Genomic DNA, 22067 nt, shown 5'->3' with positions numbered 1-22067 from the left:
TACCGTCACAAAGCTTTTAAAGAAGTGGAGTTCCAGCGCCTGGTATTTCACACATGGAGAGCCAATGACACTCTGCGTGCTCTTCACTAAAGAGCGCAGTTGATCTGCGTTTAGAACACGATTAAGCTAAGCAATAAGCGGCGGCATTGGAAGATTAACGTTCAAACGAGGACAAAGAACTGAAGGCATTCGGAGGAACAATTACAGTTCTTCTCTTCCCTCCACCTCTCCACCTGCTCTCCACTTTTCCTCCACTTTCTTTCCACCTCCCCTCCACTTTTCCTCCACCTTCCCTCCACTTTTCCTCCACCTTCCTTCCACCTTCCCTCCACTTTCCCTTCACCTTTCTTCCACTTTCCTTCCTCTTTCCCTCCCCCGTCCCTCCACTTTCCCTCCACTTTCCCTCCATCTTCCCTCCACTTTCCCTCCACCTTCCCTCCACTTTCCCTACACCTTCCTTCCACTTTCCTTCCTCTTTCCCTCCACTCTCCCTCCACCTTCCCTTGACTTTCCCTCCACCTTCCCTCCACCTTCCCTCCACCTTCCCTCCTCTTCCCTTCTCTACTTTGCACTCTCCCTTTCCTCCATCTGCACTCCCCCTCTCCGCCCCCAGCTCCTACATTCCTTCCCTCCTTTCCTTAAATCTTCATCCACGACCCCTGAATGCAACAAATGCTCCTTCCCGCGCCCGTAGCAACCACCCCCGCTCCTGCTTATGTATCGGCTCCGCATTCATTTGTGACGTTTCCATGACGTCAGTGAATACAAAAGACCAGCGTGTTGATTATTGGAAAGCAAGGGTTTGCCTCTAGATCGCTGTATTGTTAATGTAAGAGTGCGTCCTTGCGTGTTCAACAGTGTTTGTGTGAGTATGTTTGTGTGTGTGTGTGTTCATGTATGTTGTTTCTATTCACTCATTGTGGCATTATACATACATGCATATATATATATATATGTGTGTGTGTACATATGTATATATGCATGTATATATATGTGTGTGTAATGCGTGTGTATAGTGTGCCTGTAAGCTTATGTAGATATACACTCAAATATGTTTACATCTTTATATTCAGAATAGAATTAGAATATAAAAGAAGCAAGAAGGGAATATTGAAGTATATACAATACCAGTCTACTGGTTTCTCGCTAAAACTAAACTTAAGACGAAGCCTGTTTTCGTTTTTATTTTAAGCTCGCTTTTTGCCAGCACAGGCTCTTTCCCCTGAGCAACCCGTAGGTTTTCGACGTGATTTTTAGGATTTTAGAGAGGTCGATATTTGTGTACAGAGAACTTTCGTCGGCATTAAAATGATGATAAAAAGGTAAAAAAAGACCAACTGTTCCACGATTTTCTTAGTGGAGTGAATGCATTGTTTTCTTTTTATTACGACTTGAGTTTTTCCAACCATTAGAGCTGTAACGGTCTTGTCTGTTAAAGGAAAATAGCTGTTGTAAGAACATATTGAGGAATAAATCTTTCTAGGTCCCCGTTGCATATCAGTTTCAGTCGGATTTTACCGATTTGTTATAAACTCAGTAATCCGATTACCAGAGTCAGATGATAAAGGTATACCTAATTAGAAGTACTGAATGACTAATGTTGGCTTTCAGACCTCATTGTGACTTATTACCAAATGCACCGCGCTGCAGCGGTTTGTTTTATGCTTTAGTAAGACGAGAGTTTTCCAGTCAGGGACATTAACGTAGAGTCCAATTTTGCGGTTTTATCCGAGATAAGGATTGATATGAACATAATACACTCTCATGGTATAGTTGAACAATACTGCAAGCACTCAACCTCAGCTTGGCAGGCGTATTCATTAGATGAACACTTCGTTGAACCCACCTTACGGCTAATTAACGTTGAATATTTTTGGGGATTAGTTTGGTGTTTGTTGTTCTCGAACTTTGCTTCTACCCCCTCTTTCATGTATAATGAGTATGCTCAATGTTTTATACTTTAATTCCGCTTCATATTGATCCTAACACCGGATAGAAGCGGAGGGTTGATCGTAGAGCTGATGAATGGTTCTGAAACTCTGAACAGACTGAAAGACCTGAAGGGTCTTGTGTGAGCATATTTCTTCTACGTATGAAAACTGTATTAATTTTATCAGAGATGACGACAAAATCTTACTGTAAATCATGAAGGTTATTGTTTATAGTTAAAAAGTACAAAAAAAAAAATTACTCCAGCGAACTTGAATCAAACGCTACACTGTTTTGAACAGAAAAAACAGCAACTCCATTATAAGTTTTTTAAAACACAAGAAAATATAAGTGAAAAGCGCCGTTGACTGCCACTCTCAATATCTGTCACATACTGTAGATGTGATTCACTACAGAAGCGCGCAATGGCTTGATAGCGTGCGAGAAAGTTTTCATTACTAGATGCAGTATAGTTTGGTTTACTTTTAGAGATTTCACGCAACGGTTCGAGGCTACTTAATGTCAGATACAGTGAGCTGAGATGATTCTTTTATTTTGTGAATTTTTGTAGGAAATTTTGAGTTTCGATGTCTCTCCTTTACTAGAACCTACAGCGCAAAATCCACCAATATCAGAGAAAAATATAAAGTGTTCAAGAAAAAATAAGAATTTCAACTAAACATTAAGCAATGACAGAAGAAGGAAAGGAAAATAAAGAGAGCCATGGGGAGTAATCAGTGTGGTGGAGAAGGAAGAGGAGGAGGAGTAGGAGAAACAGAGTGAGGAGGAAGAGGTGGAGGCGGAATGTGGGAGTAGATAATGAATGCGTGGGAGGAGGGGGAGGAAAAGCGTGAAGGCGGGTGGGAATAGAAATTAAGGGCCAAGGGTAAAGGGTCTAAGGTTATCGAATTTCCCTAAAAGGTCAGCTACAGTCTCTAAACCCAAAGAGCAGGTACTTGGCGAAAGGTATTGCATATGTTAAAGAACTAAGTAACCACTTGGCTCATTAACTCGGTGAAATATGTTGATCCAAATGAACAGAATTCATTTACTCTGGACTGTTCTGTAGTTTCATTAGCTTCCAGCTCTCTCTCTCTCTCTCTCTCTCTCTCTCTCTCTCTCTCTCTCTCTCTCTCTCTCTCTCTCTCTCTCATGAATTGGATGGAATAAAAAAATTAAAAAATGACCAAACCATTATGGTGTTTTTCAAAACTATACTCTTACTTTCTGTGTGTCTGTCTGGCCATTGAACATTTTACTGAAGTTGTTTTGAAGAATATACTATTATTCATTATAATTCATTGACCCGTATAATCCTGCAAATACCTTCCTTCGTATCTTAAACGATTTTTTCAACACGAGAATGAATATAGACACCATATGTATATATATATATATATATATATATATATATATATATATATATATATATATATATATATATACACAGTATATATTATATGTATATATATATACTATATATATATATATATATATATATATATATATATATATATATATATATATATATTTATATTATATACCAACCTGTACAGAAAATACAGCTATTTATTACAAATATTGCATGTAAGTCAATATTTACGTGTATGTATTTGTACTGCATGAGGATGTTCACACACATTCTCTTATCACGTTCTGCAAATCTTAATTTCCTTCTTAATATCTGTATACTCTGTTAAGACAATGAATAAGCAGTCCCTAAACTCAAAACAAGACCAGTGTACTGTAAGTATATATTGCTGTAATGTTCACAGTTGTTTCTTCATTGTTCTTTTTATAGCTAGAAATATTATCGTAAACAAAGTGCTAATTACTTGAAGAGAAAATAAAGTAGGAATTTCTGAATGTTTATTCGAAATTAGGGCGAGAGTACTTTTTCATACTGAAATTTACGTCAATGTAATTTTGTGTGAACGAAATTTTATTACTATAGCTTTCATTAATTATGCCTTGTCCTTGTCTTGTTTCCTTCTGATCTGGATTAGTAAAGGGCCTTAGGTTGCAAGTCCCATTGGCTTCTGCTCTTGAGGAATTAGTGTAAATGAAGGACTCATTATGATAACTATTCCATCGACCATTTTCCCAGCTTGAAATGATTGTAAGGGGTGTTGTTTTATTATTTATTAACTAGTTCCATACCCTAGTTAGTCCCATCAAATTATGTTTTGGGGGGGATGGGAAGGGGGGACGTTATGATGTGTAGGTGGTAGACATTCCCTGACAGTCATATTTGCAGGCTCTGACCAGTCCCAACAATGATTAACTTCTCTGATTGGAAGACCAGTGTTTTTATGTTTCTCAGCATATGTGCGATAGCTACGAATTACTAAGGTCAACTGTTTAACAAATAACATGAAATTTGTTGCTAAGTAAACTAAAAATGCATACTTCACTGACGGTTAAAAATCGCCAGTGGACCATTGCTGGTAGTCTTGAACGGAATTTACTTCCTAACCTTTTTCAAAGGAATGCACGCTCAATGATACTAATACTAATAATGATTTTCCATTTATTTCGCCAAGCAAAATAAACTTCTTTTTATGAACTTCATCAGAAAAGAAAGTTTATTTAGTGGGGTTTGTAATGTTCATTTAAAGCCCTTGGGTTTGGTAAACCAACGTTGAATGAAGATATCAAATATATCGGCAGACAGCTGTCATCTTGTCTGTTGCATACTGGACCAGTAGGAACTCATGACTGTCCTTTTCAGTTGACACCAATATGAGCGTCCTTGACCTACTTTTCAAGGTTACAGGTCTATTGTGATTATAATCACTATTGTTGTTGTCCAAGGGAAACCATCATTACGTATATTAAGCAATACATACAGTATACGGTCATATTTATTACTTATTAAGGTGCGTGTATAAAAAGCAAGTTTTGCTGTCTTCCGCTTCATTCTCACTCCCACCCCGCTCACACTAAAAATAAAGTCTTTTTCGGGCTTGGTCCCTGGATCGAGACCGAGAGCCTGACCAGCCCATTCTCTTAGCCCTTGTGTGCTTTTCAGACAGCATTATGTAGCATGATGTGGCCAGGAAAAAGAAAATATTTACAGGATGGAAATGGCAGCAGACAGGGTGGTGTAGAGATGTCTAGCGCTAACTTCAGAGGGTCACAATAAGGAGCAAAATCTACTTCATGAAGTGTCCAAAATTTTCGGGATGGAGTTTTTTTTAGTGAATTTCGGGTGAAGACCGTCAAGGTTACGGTATTTTACCAGTTTCACTTTTAATTTCAAGAGAAAGAATCCTTTTGAATGTATTCATTCGTAACCTAACCCTATTTGTTTAGTAGCCTTCGACCTCGAAAAACGACCAGAGTTAAAAGAAAACAGTTTGCTAAGTTTAATAGGATATCCTGCTAGTCATACACTAGAAGTTATGATCACACGCATCGAAATGGGGTTTAATCTCAGACACATTGGTTCACTGGCACGTTGAACAAAGCACGTATGGCATGTTTCAATTGCACATAAAATGTTCTCATTGGCCAATCTCACAATGTGCTGCATGTTTTATCTTGGTATTCGTGGTTTTAATATCGCGCACAAAGATTCGTCTTTTCCTATTCAGTGAAATTAAAAGCTAACTATTAGATCAAAGAAAAGTGTTGCTCTTAATAAAAGACCAGAATTAACAATACAGTCATAACTTTCACAGATGTGAACTGCGATTTGCTTTATCCCAATGTCTTAGCTAGCATGAGAAGGTAAATTAAAGTGAACATCATGAGAAATTAAAGTAGTAGGGAACTAGGAAACATTCTGAGGAACACACACACAGGAACACACACATTTCTTTGGCTTAAAAACATTGAATCCACACATTATTCAGATTTTATCAATTCTTCCTTGGATCATGGACAACTTTACAAAATTTTGATAGAACTCCATTCGTGAATTTCTAAGACATACTATGGACAGACATGTTCACCTAGAAAAGAAGCAAGAATATGTTTCAACCCTATTGATGTTATCATCAATGAATCATGAATAAACTTCACCTGAAGCTTTCAACCCTACTGTCTATCACGTCGGTAACAAGAGAGTTGGGTAACTTTATCAAATCACGGTTATTCTTAACGTATGAAGACAAAGAAAATGTTAGGCAAATGATATAAAAGAATTACCGAGTAAGGACTTATATGGTTCTCTGAAAATGGGGAGCTGTTTGAAAAATACAGTGGATGCCGCTGACTGATAATAGGTAGTATCGTCCATTCTTGTTAGGTTTCGTAAGTTTTTTTACGTCATTACCCTAAATAGGTTGCATCTCCTTTTTAGCCAATCATTCGACTGGGTATCACAAATATCAGATTATTATCCTTGTCTTTTGTAGGATGTTCACTTGTCACAGACCTTAGAAAAACTTTTAATCGTTGATCTCAAACGTATTTCAAGTGGAGCTTGGAAGTCTAATGATTGGCATAAAAAAACGTTGAATTCATATCGGTAAGGAGATCCTGCAAGATCAGTTGTATACGAAAGGTATTTAATCCTGGGACGCCGATGGGCATATCTCGTCGTTAGGGGAGTCTTTATTAAAAAGTGTGGTTGTCACTAGTTTGGAAGCGGTACAATAACAACTATTTAGTCCCAGTGACGCAGTAAGCTGTGCGCACAGCATGAGCAGTAACCTCAATGATCCATTCAGTCGGGAAGAAGAGGATGTTGAAATGCACAAAGATACAAGAGAAAAAGAGGATGTTGAAATGCACAAAGATTAAAGAGAAAAAGAGGATGCTGAAATGCACAAAGATACAAGAGAAAAAGAGGATGTTGAAATGCACAAAGATACAAGAGAAAAAGAGGATGTTGAAATGCTCAAAGATACAAGAGAAGAAGAGGATGTTGGAATGCACAAAGATACAAGAGAAGAAGAGGATGTTGAAATGCACAAAGATACAAGAGAAAAAGAGGATGTTGAAATGTACAAAACTACAAGAGAAGAAGAGGATGTTGAAATGCACAAAGATACAAGAGAAAAAGAGGATGTTGAAATGCACAAAACTACAAGAGAAGAAGAGGGTGCTAAAATGCACAAAGATACAAGAGAAAAAGATGATGTTGAAATGCGCAAAGATACAGGAGAAGAAGAGGATGTTGAAATGCACAAAGATACAAGAGAAAAAGAGGATGTTGAAATGTACAAAACTACAAGAGAAGAAGAGGATGTTGGAATGCACAAAGATACAAGAGAAGAAGAGGATGCTGAAATGCACAAAGATACAAGAGAAAGATAGGATGTTGAAATGCACAAAACTACAAGAGAAGAAGAGGATATTGAAATGCACAAAGATACAAGAGAAAAAAAGGATGTTGAAATGCATAAAGATACAGGAGAAGAAGAGGGTGCTAAAATGCACAAAGGTACAAGAGAAAAAGAGGATGTTGAAATGCACAAAGATACAGGAGAAGAAAAAGATGTTGAAATGCACAAAGATACAAGAGAAGAAGAGGATGTTGAAATGCACAAAGATACAAGAGAAAAAGAGGATGTTGAAATGCAGAAAAGTACAAGGGAAGAAGAGGATGCAGAAATGCACAAAGATACAAGAGAAAAAGAGGATGTTGAAATGCACAGATACAAGAGAAGAAGAGAATGTTGAAATGCACAAAGATACAAGAGAAAAAGAGGATGCTGAAATGCACAAAAATACAAGAGAAAAAGAGGATGTTGAAATGCACAAAGATACAAGAGAAAAAGAGGATGTTGAAATGCACGAAGATACAAGAGGAATATCAGACAAACATAGCTAGCTGGCAATAAAAAAATGAGAGAGACATATCTCATTTACCATTCACTAATGAAGCTTTCTGGAAGAACTGCGTTCAGCGATGAAGTGACCATTTCGAATAAAGATAAGAGAGATAGCTCACGAAGCCCAGGGCAAATGCATAAGTCACTCATTATCTGATTTTCAGCTGAACAGCAAAAAACACTTCAGAGATATTTGAGGAATGTCATCTTAGAGATGCCCCATGTAGAAGATGCGACTAAGTAATAAAACTAAGTCAAGTCCAGGCATTATGTTTATTATATATATATATATATATATATATATATATATATATATATATATATATATATATATATATATATATGACATTTTTTATCACACCGTGATTTATATACAATCACGAATCTACAAATGTCATAATATCAAATTCAATACCTGGAATATCTCCGATGGAGAATTATCACTGAAGGAATTTATAAGTGATAATGGATTGTACTGCCGGGTCACGAACCCTCGACACAGAACTTACCCAGCAACTCCAGTCGACGTTACCACTGAGGTTGTTCGTGACCCGGCAGTACCAATCCATCTATCACTTATAAATTCCCCTTCGGTGATAATTCTCCATCGGAGATATTCCCGAGGTAGCGTGAATTTGATATTGCGACATTTGTAAATTTCATGATTTTATATATATATATATATATATATATATTATATATATATATATATATATATATATATATATATATTATATATATATATATATATATATATCCTATATATATACAGTATATACATACTGCCTGGCTTAACTTTTTAGTTCTCTTCTTAGCCGTATCTTTTATATGAAGCAATCTCTGCGATGGCATTTTTCAGTTAATATCCCTGAAGTACAGATACATATACATACATACATACATACATACATACATACATACATACATACATACATACATACATACATACATATATGTATATGTATATGTATGTGTGTATACATATACATATACATACATACATATATATATAAATATGTATATATTTTTCTGCATACATAATTCAATTTCCTGTGCCTTAACGTTTTGTAAGTCTAGGTTTCTTAGTACTTCATAATTCCCCGACGCTTATCACCTCTCATCCATCAAGAGACAGATTCTGAAAAAGAGCATTGGGTTGCCCGTCTCACTGACATCAACACTTGGAGTTCCTTGATGGCGTAATGGGATACGTATCAGCAGTACAAATATGCATTGTATTAGGATTCGTTGACTCAATCTATACAAGTGACGGGCGTTTACCCAGCCCCCATGAACGTTAGAGCTAATTGCATTTGCATCGTTTTTCTTCTAACAATGGGAGCTGGCGTTCCTGACGACAACTTACTTTCCTTCGAACATTATTAATGGCGACATACAATTGACTCACGAGCAACTGTAAGGCAAAGCAAAGGGCAATGACCGTACTATGGCGTGTAGCCTAGCCTGCGGCAAGAGTCATTATTGCAAAGCTTTCTGGGAGACGTAAAATTTATTACGATGGTTGTCAGTCAAAGTAGACATGTCCATTATCATTGCACAGCTTACGCTGAACTCGAGGGATGTGTAGGATTCATGTCTGTTTCTTTTACACATTTTCCTTCTTACTGTTATTATCCTTGCACTCCAGAAACCACGAATTCGTCTCACTGCCTCTGTACAAATAGAAAAGAACTACGGCGAACTACATCAAATGTTCAGTTTACTTACTCTGGTTGCTTTTGAAGTTCCTCGTGACCTGTTGCGCCTCGCAACAATATCTTAACGTTTATTCCGTCATATTACTGTTTTGAGTATATTTAATAATAATTATAATAAGTAAATTATATAAACGTGAGCCGATTTTATGGGCCGAAAATGTTCAAAAATAAAAAAATTCGCCAGAATCGGGAATATGGTTCAATGTGGGATTTTTGGTGCTCCAAATCAAAGTCCTTCAAAAGAAGGCATCGTGCTTACCCCATACAGATGGGAAAAAAGCACGTTAAAAGAAGAAGACATTTGGGTATGTTCTCATGTTACATACATTTAAATGAACTTCATCTGATTAAGCAAATATTTTTAGCGCTTTATGTGAATGGCACATTATATAAGTGTACCTTAAAATTGATGAATTTCATGCTAGTTGACACTGTTGCTGGTGAGTAATTTATTTCGACTGTCATACAAAACAGCGTTTGCGCTGGTAAGGCAGACATTTATTTTACCATTCGAAATCATCAGATCATTTTACTCTGGGCTCCTCAGCATTGTCCTGACATAATTTCCTGCGTAATTTATCATAGTGGCTCATTTACGTAATGACATTCTTTGCAATGCCTTGGTCTAGCGTTGCTTATCATTCATGTATTTTATAATATCAGTATAATCAGTATTGAAGTACTAGTATGCCCTTGTTCTCCTGTCTTTAGAAGCATTTAATTTAAAAGTAAATAACTTAAAAATTAAAAACAAATTAGGGGGTAAAATTTATTCTGACAAAGTATACCCTGTCCTTTGCATGACACCAACTGCGCTGTACACTTGAAAGATGGGTGATCTTCACTCGACAGAGAAAATTCCTCGAGCCAATTTGCATTCCAGGTGTGACTGCACACATAGAGTACACCTTACACTTACTCTAGTCTGACATACGTATGCAGCCAGCGGCGAGGCTCCCAGTCGTTGTGTGTTGTGACATTTTTCAGTGTTCCACGTCTCCTTCCCGAGTAATTATCATTCCAAAGCTGTTACTTGACTTTTTTGCCTCCTGTTTATATATGTATGTGGCAGTAAACGAGAGTACCTGTTCAAAGCTTAGCCATATTTCTATTACCCACATATTTCTATTTCTTTCTTTTACTTGTAATAGCAATATAATTAGTGGGACGAATGATGTTTCGGGTTAATGGCAGTAAATGAGAGGAATTGTCAAAAGCTTAGTCATTTTGGTGTTGCCCATATATTTCTTTATTCTACTGGCAATAGCAGTATAATTAGTGGGATAAATGATGTTTGGGATTAAATTCTTTATTATGAAGTTTCTGAAAATATTGTATTCTGGCGTTTAATCGCGTTGTTCGCACAAAGGGGTCAGTGGGGTTAGCACATAAGTTTGTTTTCTTCCCCACCCCAGATTGGTATGTTTGGCGGACTGTAGCAGAATAGATTAGACCAGTTCTGTCTGGTAAGGATCGGGTGTTCTTACAATGGACGTTGTTTACTTTGCTCCATGTTGTAAACTGATAAATTAGCCCACGTATAGCTATCCGATTTGTGGTAAATGAATAACTTTTAAGAAAGACCCATAAGCGTGAGGTATTTTCCGGAAAATTTTGAAATAGCTGTTCTACAATAGAATGAAAAGGGGTAAAAAGCTTTATTCACGCCAGTCCTGCCATGAATTGTTTATTTACAGATTCCGGTCTCAAGCCAAATTTTTGCCGTATTTGTACGGTTGAAATGGATAACACCAGCGGAGACTGCAACAAACATTAGCGGTCTGGTGTCAGTGACAATAGGTTAACAGGCCCTTATGAGTTTCACAAGACAGCGGACAAAGTACTTAAAACGCTGCGAATTTCTACGATATATGTAAATTACATATACAATTTTTATTTCCTACATCAGTCATACTACATAGTGTACATCGTCATTAATTTTGTAATGACAGTCTTCTCGAGACCCTTGGCAGTCATAATAATGAGACCTAATATTGCAGCCCTGTTATGCGAATTGTCGCGGTTATTCAGTAACCTGCTTTTATTGGAACAATTTATTTTTGAGAGACGTCCAATAAGAAATAAAGCCGTAAACTAAGCAAAAATGAAAGAAGCGAAACTTTACATAGTATTCGTTTCTAAACTGATCGGGGTAGCTGATATTCAGTATAGCAATATACAATTTGTAATTTATCACCAGTTTTTGCAGAATGGCAGTAGTCGATAAAGTTCACTGAACCCTTTTGATATATTGGAAACAACGATTCAGAACCACAGATTCCACTTGATTTGCATTCAGTTGAGTGTGGCTTGAAAGTTCTCGCCCCTCACCCACTCTGTTGGGTAAATGGGCCTCAGTGTGATCCACTGCCAATCCTACCAAATTTCTACCCCTGGGAGGGGTAGTGCCGTGAGTGCACCTCTTGCGGTGCACTGTAGGCTTTACCTAAGGTTCTTTGCAGAGTTCCTTCGGCCCCTAGCTGCAACCGCTTTCATTCATTTTACTGTACCTCCGTTCATATTCTTTCTTCCTTTCGAATCTCTTTACTGTCAATTTCCGCGTCAGCTGAATGACCTCATAGGTCCCAGTGCTTGGCCTTCGACCTAAATTTCATATTCTATTCTATTCTACCAAATTTCTAAGGCCTTGAGTAATGACCTTGGAAATTTAGTGTCAGCAGGATCTGGTAATCTTATGTGGTCACCCACCTAAGTTATTGACGAAATCCAGAATTGAGGATGATTAGACATAACAATTCCATTGACAATGAACTTTTTCATGCACCCAGTCTGTTTGATTTTAGTGACACATAGTCACCCTTTGCCGACTCCAAAGGCGAATTGAAAGTTTCAGTAACATTTCTTTGTTTGGTTTCATGGGGACGGTACATTTAGTCTAACCTGGAAACAAGATATTGATTCTATGGGAAGCTTAAAGCACCAAGCACCCAGTGGTCATCGCTGATTTTATTTTAGATCAGATTTTATTTCTATAGATTTATCATTCTCTTCAACCTGTTTTCCACTGTTTCTTCGAGATATTGCCCTGAAAATTATAGGTCTTCAGGCTCCATACAAATGTCATCATGTTTTATATAATAGTAATAATGTAAAAGTAATAATAATCTTTTCCTGAAAGAATGTTCCCAAAGATAACACGTTGCTCATATTACAAGTTTATGAATTTCTTATTGACTGGCTGCTAAACACGTCTACGCTTCTTAATAGTGGCAGTAACACGTGACACTAAATAGAGCATTGCGTAATACGTGACTAACGCAAAAGTTCCGTTGGTTACGTTGATCGAGTTTTACATACCTTGAAGGGTTCCATGACATGCGTACATACTGTGAGTACTTGCACAGAAGAATGTGATGATAAGGAAATAATCACAGAATGATAATATAGTGTACAGTGAACAAATGATTAAAAGCAATGTAAGTAAAGAAAATGCTTCATGGCAACGTAAAATATCATTAAAGCCATTCTTTAACTTGTGAGTATAGAAATGAGAGGGAAAAATATTACCCTAGGTCAGTTTTCTCTCTTAGAACTAAATCTACGCGTTCAGGCAGTGAACAAGAAACGGGTTATTAAAATTCTCAGCCGTAGTCACGTGAAGTATGTTTAAAGAAAATCGATATTCATTTTATACTCATAAACAAGACATGGTTTCAACATTAGTTTTGAACGAGATGTAGGAAAGCTTATTTACATATATATACACACACATTCTATGTATGTACATATATATATATATATATATATATATATATATATATATATATATATATATATATATATGTATATATATACTTTATATACACATATAATACAGGTCAGGTTAGTTAAGGGTTAATCTTTACCGCTGAGATAGCAAGGGAGTGACTGATATGCCGTGCCACAAGGCAAAAAAGGGTGTGGTGAAGGGATTGTTTTCTTTGGGGAAAGAAATGCTTTAAAAGTGGTAACGCTGAATATCCGTTCGAAGCCAAAAGCAGTTACTGCTGAAAAAAAAATCACGAATAACGAATATGATTTATAGTTTTTAGTGTTTGAAATGTTTGACGGGCAGATGTATTTAAGGAGGTAAAACTAATATTACGGTAGCTTGCAAAACCAAAAAAGCTTACAGAGCAGGGAAGTAGAATAGTTGACCTGATGGCAGAACAGAGGAACCACAGGATTAATAAAAAAATTGCATAGTTCGGAAGTCAAAAGCACGTGCTTGCTAGACATAAACTTGCTTTAAATCATTTTTACATAAACTTTTGAAGTACCTCGTTTGAACGTTTAAAGCCGTAAACCTGTTCAGAGACAGTAGTGTGAACGTTTCCTGAGGGCGAAAGTTTGCGGGAAGGAACACTTTTTCAGAAATAATTGTTGTTTATTCTGTGAACATGTTTTGAACACAACCAGATCCGTTCATATGGCAAGTAGTTTACGAACGTGTTTGCGGCGTGCTTAGATGCATAGGTGCAGAATGAAGTTAGTATTATTGTTTAAGGAATGTTTCAGGCTCCATGTTTCCGAGGCCATAGGATGAAGACGTAGAATCTGCTGGGTTGGTGTTGTGGCAGAACTTATGAGGAAAAGGAACCCTGACATAAAAAAAATGTATGGGTAAATAGCGCAGCATATATAGAGATCCATGTACTTCTGATGAGCATGCTTTGTATGTGTATGAATGAACTGTGAGGTTGTTTAGGACTTGTACGAAGCTAGTTCATCCTTGATTTTTGCATGAATAGTTGTGTACAAATGTGCATGCATATATAAAAACATAATCTACAATCTCACATACATAAATGCACACACATACATCAATATACATATATATTTTTTTGTATGTATTTATGCAGTATATATATATATATATATACATATATATATATATATATATATATATATATATATATATATATATATATATATATATACGTGTGTGTGTATGTGTGTGTGAATGTATGTGTGTTGGTAGGTTACGTTTTAATACTAGCACATTTATACACACAGCTACTGCAATCATGTATGACGAAGACTTAGACTCGGCGCACTCGGCGCACTCTCTCTCTCTCTCTCTCTCTCTCTCTCTCTCTCTCTCTCTCTCTCTCTCTCTCGGTGTTATACTATGTATCGAGCCAATAAATCATCCTAAAAACTATGCTGCATGTTAAGCTGTCGCTAAGCGGGCGCTCGCCCAAAGTGGTGCCGCTGTTAGAAGTTCGGCCGTGTCAGTTCCAGGTCATTACAACTTTTACTCCAAGTTAGAAGAGAAGAAGGAAAGTGGAGGGAAAATTTACGAGGAAGAGAAGGGGAATATCGAGGGAGATGAGCAGAAGGCACGGAGAACTAAAAGGAAAAAGGAAAATTTGAAAAGAATCGAATAAAGGAGGAAGAAAATAATTAAAACAAGAAAGCAAGAGAAAAAGTAATACGTTAGTTCTCGGCCATCTCATTCTGGTATTTCTTAATCTCCCGAGTGTTATGTTGCATTTTTTTATTTCGTTTTTAAAATGAATGATTAAATATACCTAAACTAAAGAGTCGATACTTAAGATAACAGTAAATTTCATTTTCAGTAGAATAGCCCTACAAACATGACCGAATTGTTTAAAAGGAACATTTACATACTAAGAAAAAGTGATTTTGTTCCAGAATTTTATATATATGTATGTATATATATATATATATATATATATATATATATATATATATATATATATATATATGCACAATATTGTATATACACAGGTACATATGTATGTATGAATATATATATATATATATATATATATATATATATATATATATATTAATATATTATACATATATATATATATATATATATATACATACACATATATATACATATATATTTAATAATTTAATAAAGAGAAACGTGAATATTTTGCCTTAGTGCTGAGAAACTTGTCCGGAGAGAAAAAGAATAAGTATAGAGTGATTCAAAGCCTAAGTGAAAAGATAGTCTCTGCAAATAATGCCGTTGTCTTCAATAGAAGTTGCACAGGAGAGAAAATATGTCCAAACAACATATACATACATATATATAATATATATATATATATATATATATATATATATATATATATGTATATATATATATATATATATATATATATATATATATATATATATATATATATATATATATATATATATACACACACTCACACGTTTCTCAGAATAAGGCAAAAATATTCACATTTCTCATTGTTTAATTATATATATACACAGTTGCATACATACATAGAATAAAACACGCGCAGGCACATACATATATACAGTATACATATATGTATCTATATATCATATATATATAATTTATATATGTGCGCGTGTGTGTATATATGTATGTATATATAATATTTATATTATGTATGGGATAATATATATATATATATATATATATATATATGTATAATATTTATATATATATATATATATATATACATACATACACACACACACACACTTGTGTGCGCGCAGTCTTTCCGCAGGCTATTCATTAATTAATCTGAATCTAAGAAAACCAGACTTCTGCAATGTTTTGCATAAAATATATACGAATTGACGCGGTAAGAATGCAACCGGTATTGAACGTCGTCAATATCACGTATTACTAGCAATGCTTCATTTTGGTCTCTCGCTCCATAAAGCTTCGCTTTGCGTCTTATATCAGACTCCCAAGGTTTGCCTGAAGCTTCTTAGAATGAGTTTGTGATCCTTATGCACATAGCATTCACTTAACTGGTTGTTTATTGTCTCTGAAAATATGTAGATTTTTTATATCTGACTTAGACGTAATAAGCAATAACGTTATGTGATAACCCTGTTGCTGGTAAAGTGAGATTCTTTATTCATGGGAGACAAGCAAATATAAAGGAAACTAGAGAAATGTATCTTAGAATAACAGATGCCATCAGTGCACGGGCATTCAATAACAATTTCAAAAATCTCATACATACATACATACATACTGTATATACATGCATGCATATATATATATATATATATATATATATATATATATATATATATATATATATATATATATATATATATACACACACACATATGTACAGTATGTATGTATGTATACGTTTGTGTGTATGAACATTTTAGCACAAATTTTATTGCAGGCAATTGTTATTGAATGCTCATGCACTGATATATATACATACTGTATATATGTATATATATATGTATATATATGTATGTATACATGTAGGTAATGATTACTTTCTTAAAAGCCGTCTGGAATTTAGTAGCATTGGCGTCATTCAAGCTATCAGATATTCATTGGCTAAATGCAAAAACATTCATTACATTCTGTCAGGGCATTAAGCATTGATTTAGTTTACAGTTTCACCTATCAGTCTGTTTTTAAGTTTTCCAGCCTCTTTGAAAGAAGGAGAATCAGTGTTGAATATATAGCATAACTTATATATATACAGTATATATATATATATATATATATATATATATATATATATATATATATATTATATATTTATATATATATATATATATATATATATATATATATATATATTATATACTATATATATATATAGTATATATATATATATATATATATATATATATATATATATATATATATATATATATATATATATATATATATAGATATATATACACTGTCCTATGGTTTCATTTCCATATATATTATACTGCATTTATATATTTATATATATATATATATATATATATATATATATATATATATATATATATATATATATATAGAGAGTGTGTGTGTGTGTGAATGTACTAGAGTTTCACTGGACATCGTTCAAAAACACCACGAAATAAAACAGTTGAGTGATGTGTTCGCACTAAATAGAGGAGGTAAACAACTAACTGCTGAACAGAACCTTCGTAATATTTTGGGAACACAGAAAATAATATTTCTTGAGTTTTGCGTTTTTCATAATGGCTGGTTTACTTAAAGCAAGAATTACTAAAGAGTGGAGATAATAGTAGACTTTTTTCTTTACTAACAATCGGTACCAAGCAAGTACATAAAAGTAAACAAGATCAGTGCAGCCGGAAAAGAGGGTGTTACTTACAGGTCTTACGTTCTTAGCCGACAACAAAACCACATCGTAAAATGATTAACAAAATATGGAGGGATGCAGTTCTGGAAGCGAACTGCTTGATCTTCATGTTATTGATATTAATTACATTTATTAATTATTTATTACATCTTTTTATCATTGTATCATTTTCTTTTTTGTATAGTTCGTTACCTCGCCACCATATATATCCCAGCTTGAATAATTGGCCAATAATTTTTCATCAGCATTTGATTTCATAAAATATTAAATTCATTATTCCAAGAAGACGCTCTGCTGCTGAAGATTAGCGCCACTCTGGATATTTTCAGTGACCGTGCATCATATGAGGACCATAGAGGATCATCGATAACAGTCAAAATTTATTGTGAAGTTATTATTTAATTTAGCTGTTTCTGGGTCAAAGTCTTTTCTTGTCGCTTACTTCTTTAAACTCCTTCTCAGCATCTTCCTCACTTAATTCCTGATGCTGTTACCATCCTAGCAATTATTGCATGCACCCTCACTACTTTAACTGTTAACTCAAGATTTATTTCCGTATTCAGTGACCTTTGTTATTTTGACGCCAGGTTTACATAAACAAATCAGCCAACGATCATTTTCTGGTCCTGAGAACGCACTCCTATAAAATTCACCAATGCTACTACTTAGGTTGTTACTACCGCTACTTTTACTGCCGCCAATAGCCCCTTCTTCCTGACCAACAGTCACCACGGTTATTTCTATTTCTGCTAATTTTTTCCAGTTACTATCCATTTCAAGGACCGCGAGTCATCATTTTTCTCAAATATCTTTCAAACTTATCTTCGATCGAAATGGCACGTTGACAGTGTACAAGACACCTCCCGCTAATTTTTGTTAATATAGTGCATTGTCAAATGGTGTTAGTTACGGCGTTTACTCTTGACTTTTAAAGGCAAAGTCGCATGAGTCTGCAGAATCGAACGTCCGCTATCCCTCATGGACAGGAAAGGGGGGGCCGGAGATGGGGAGGCCAGGAAAGTGGGTTGAGGGAAGGTTGAGGAGGGGAAGGGGGAGGGAGGGGCGGGATGGGGATAAAGGACGTTCGAATGCATAGTTTGGCGGTGCTTAGCAACACCATGTAAGTCAAGAGTAAACGCCTTAACTGAGACCAATTGACAATGCACTATATTACCAAAAATTAGCGGGAGGTGTCTTGTACACTGTGTCAGAGTAACATTTCGATTAAATAATTAGTTTGAAAGATATTTGAGAAAAACGATGACTCGCTGTCCCTGAAATGGATGGTAGTTGAGATCTTGTTTGGCTAATCTACTCAGCTATTCTTCTGGATGTCAACTCCATCTCAGCTCTCCCTAATTCGTTTTGATTTTCATCCTCAGACATCTCTTCTCCTTCCCATTATTCCTTTGAGAATCCTTTAATAACTCCTCTACATTTTTTATAAGACCATAACGTTAATTGCTTCACGTTTCTTTCTTATGGTTCAACTAAGAATCTTCTTTACTATTAGAAGCTGTGATTTTATTTATTTTCACTGGCGTATTTTGCTCGTTTATAAAAAGTCACAAGGAAGCGAGGGAGCAGAAAGTGCGTAACCTAAGGACGAAGGAGAAAAGTATAAGAAGAATAACATCATAAAGATGATTAACATTGATAACATTAAAAAATAACAGTTATTTTGCTTTTGTTCTTTTGCGAATAGCATAATTGTTACGTCATATGTTTTCCAGACCAAAAGCTGAATTTTCTTCTAAGTCAGTCAGTCCTTCGCATATTTCATCTGTCAGTTACCGTATTTTGCTCTCTTATTCAACCATGATGAACGGATTGATCACACCCTCAGTCAGTCACTGATTCGTCAAATCGATCTTCCTTTGATAACCCATGCATGGATTGAGTTATTCAATTCTGTCAATCTTCAGCCACTCAGTCGCACCTTCGATCTGTTTAATCAGTCTTTCCTCCTCTAGATACTCAGTGAATCACCCAGCCAGTCATTGTATCTCCCTACATAGGTTTCAAAAGGGCTTGGAATCCAGCGACTTTGACCCTTACTGACGAAAACAAAAGGTCAATGGAGCAATTTAGAGTCAGCTGAGCTCTAAAATCTCTTTGTAACCCCACCGCGGAGATCTAAATTCTCATTTCACTGGTTCCGTTTTGCACATTTGCAAGTTGGCACGTGAATGCTCGAGACTGCAGGGAAAGTTAATGTTGTAGGGAATTTGTTTAAGCGTAGGTGCAGTTGATGTAATTTGTAAAACAAGTCTCGAGCTTGTCTGGTGCACCGTGGTATTCGAATTCTTATCGGTTCATTAGTGCAATACGTTTTTTTTTTTTATGATATTTACTTTCAGTTTTATTTAGTCTCCTTGGTCTTTCTTTCTTTTTCTGCAGGAGCTTGCTAGGCAGTCTATAGACTTCCAGCTTATTACGTATGAATTTTGGCATTGGGTAATGAGAGTATGAAAATTATAGCAATTAGGTCGGTACTGGATGAAAATTCAAACTTCATCAAAATTTAGAAAGGTTCCTTTTATATATCAGTCTGTTCTTGTGTTTAATCTGAGACCAAAAGCAATATGCCCAAATCATTTAACGCGGAAATGTTTGACTCTGCCGGGAAAGTTTACCGTATACACTCACTCAGGTCCCAACCCCGGATAAGAAAGGAAGGTTAAGCGTTGAAATAATGTCATGTCTTCTGCTTCTGGAAAGGCCAAATGACACTAAGAGTTAAATCAGACCGTAGCGGTCTGATGCAAACGACAATGAATCTCTCACGGTGCCCAGTATCCAGCAACGTGATATAAGAAAACCGTTAACCAATAAACTCATGCGAATGACTTCGGAATGATCTTGAAATTGTCCTTGACTGGCTCCGTGATGGAGTGCTTCCAAATGTATGAAAATGAACATGGATTCAGTCCTCAGACCGTAATTGTTAAGGCTGCTATCAAATTTGCGCATAGTGAAGGCTTTCTGAGCTACACATGAAATGTATTTGAGTAAGACTCTACGCAAAACACAGGTACCTTTAAGAGGCTAAAATTGTGCGTGATCGGTTCACGAGGGGTGACTGTGCGTCTGTCACGATATGAGTCCTCACTAATGGCTATAAAAGGTAATTTGCATTTCAAATGAGAAATTAAGTAAAATTTACATTGCTCAGAACCGTATCGGTATAGGTGACAACGATAACCTGTAACTTGCTACGTAGGCTTTAAGGCCTCATTAGGACCAGTGCCGATTGTTCCAGACCAACATTGTTGTTCGGAGTTAGTACCCTCTCTCTCTCTCTCTCTCTCTCTCTCTCTCTCTCTCTCTCTCTCTTGCAATGCAGAGGTGTTAACCACATGCTTAACTACTCTTATCCGGGATTGGTAGGCCATAATATTATATGCTCAAATTCTTCGTGACAGAAACTGAATACACAAACTTTATTTAAATCAAAATCCAAATTCTCCGAGACCAAAAAAGTCAAAATTATCTTCAGTAAATTTCGGAACGTCTCAAAATATTCGATGAGTGACCAAAACTGAAGTTCTAGAACAGGAGGGGACAAACTAGACTTTCCTCGGAAGTATTAATCAAGACTTCCTGTTGAAGTACAAAGTGTAAATAGTATCACGATATGCTGCGATACGGCCTTCGTGTCAAGATAAAGACTTAGTTTTCAGAGGTTATAATTGTTATTGGAACATTATTGCTCCCCTCATGTGAATTTGAAAAATATGATAGCTTAAAGTTTGAATTTGAAAAATAAGTTAGGTTGAAGTATCTTTAGGAAATTAGAAATTTTTGTTTCCTATGACGAACAAAATTTGCACACATATCCAAATTTGAAATTGAAAAGGACTACCAGTTACGTATTTGCTCTTCTCTCTCTCTCTCTCTCTCTGTGTGTGTGTATGTGCTTGGCATCCGTCTATTAACCAGGTTGCACGAAATAATTCTAAGGTACTATTGCGTTGTAACTTCTCTGGTTTTTTTTCCTGGTTCACGGCATAACGTTTCTTTTGGCACAAAAAGGTTTCTTATGACTAGTGTATATTGTACGCTCAAGGCTACCTCAAGGGAGATTCAGTCCACTGGACAGGGTGAAGCACCATTTGCCCTACACTTTTTCAGGGTTAAGCGGAAGTTTTGGCAAGTGGATGGGAATGCTTACAGAACAATTATAAACAAAAATAAAAATGAATAAAACTGGTATTAAGATGAACCATGACTAACAAATTTTTATTTTTTATTTATTTATTTATTTATTTATTTATTTATTTATTTATTTTTGTGATGAGTATGTCATGAGTAAGAAAACTGGCCGCTAAGAAGTATTTCCCGTTGATGGATCTGTTCCTGAGTAAATATAATGTGGAAAGAAAAAACAAGTTTATCAGTGTTGGTGCATAACATGACGTGATTACACCTCTGCAGTATATGATATTTAATTACTATTGCGACGTTTCACTCCCTCTATTGCACCATTAGCAGCAATATTGCTGAACCTCATTCTTATCAGCCCTCCATTAGTT

The 22067-nt window shown here is 35.6% G+C and overlaps 1 protein-coding gene and 1 pseudogene across 1 annotated transcript in view; one reads left to right on the top strand and one right to left on the bottom strand.

Moving 5' to 3' along the window:
* LOC136842879 (uncharacterized) overlaps positions 1-22067 on the top strand; it is a 465824-nt gene that overhangs the window by 36632 nt on the left and 407125 nt on the right. The window lies entirely within an intron of this gene.
* The window catches only part of LOC136845900 (uncharacterized), a 61769-nt pseudogene that overhangs the window by 16285 nt on the left and 23417 nt on the right, over positions 1-22067 (bottom strand).

Source organism: Macrobrachium rosenbergii, chromosome 2 (genome assembly GCF_040412425.1).
Source record: "Macrobrachium rosenbergii isolate ZJJX-2024 chromosome 2, ASM4041242v1, whole genome shotgun sequence".
Taxonomy (NCBI): domain Eukaryota; kingdom Metazoa; phylum Arthropoda; class Malacostraca; order Decapoda; family Palaemonidae; genus Macrobrachium; species Macrobrachium rosenbergii.
Note: the sequence above shows the minus strand (reverse complement) of the source record. Positions and strands in the feature narration are given on the sequence as shown.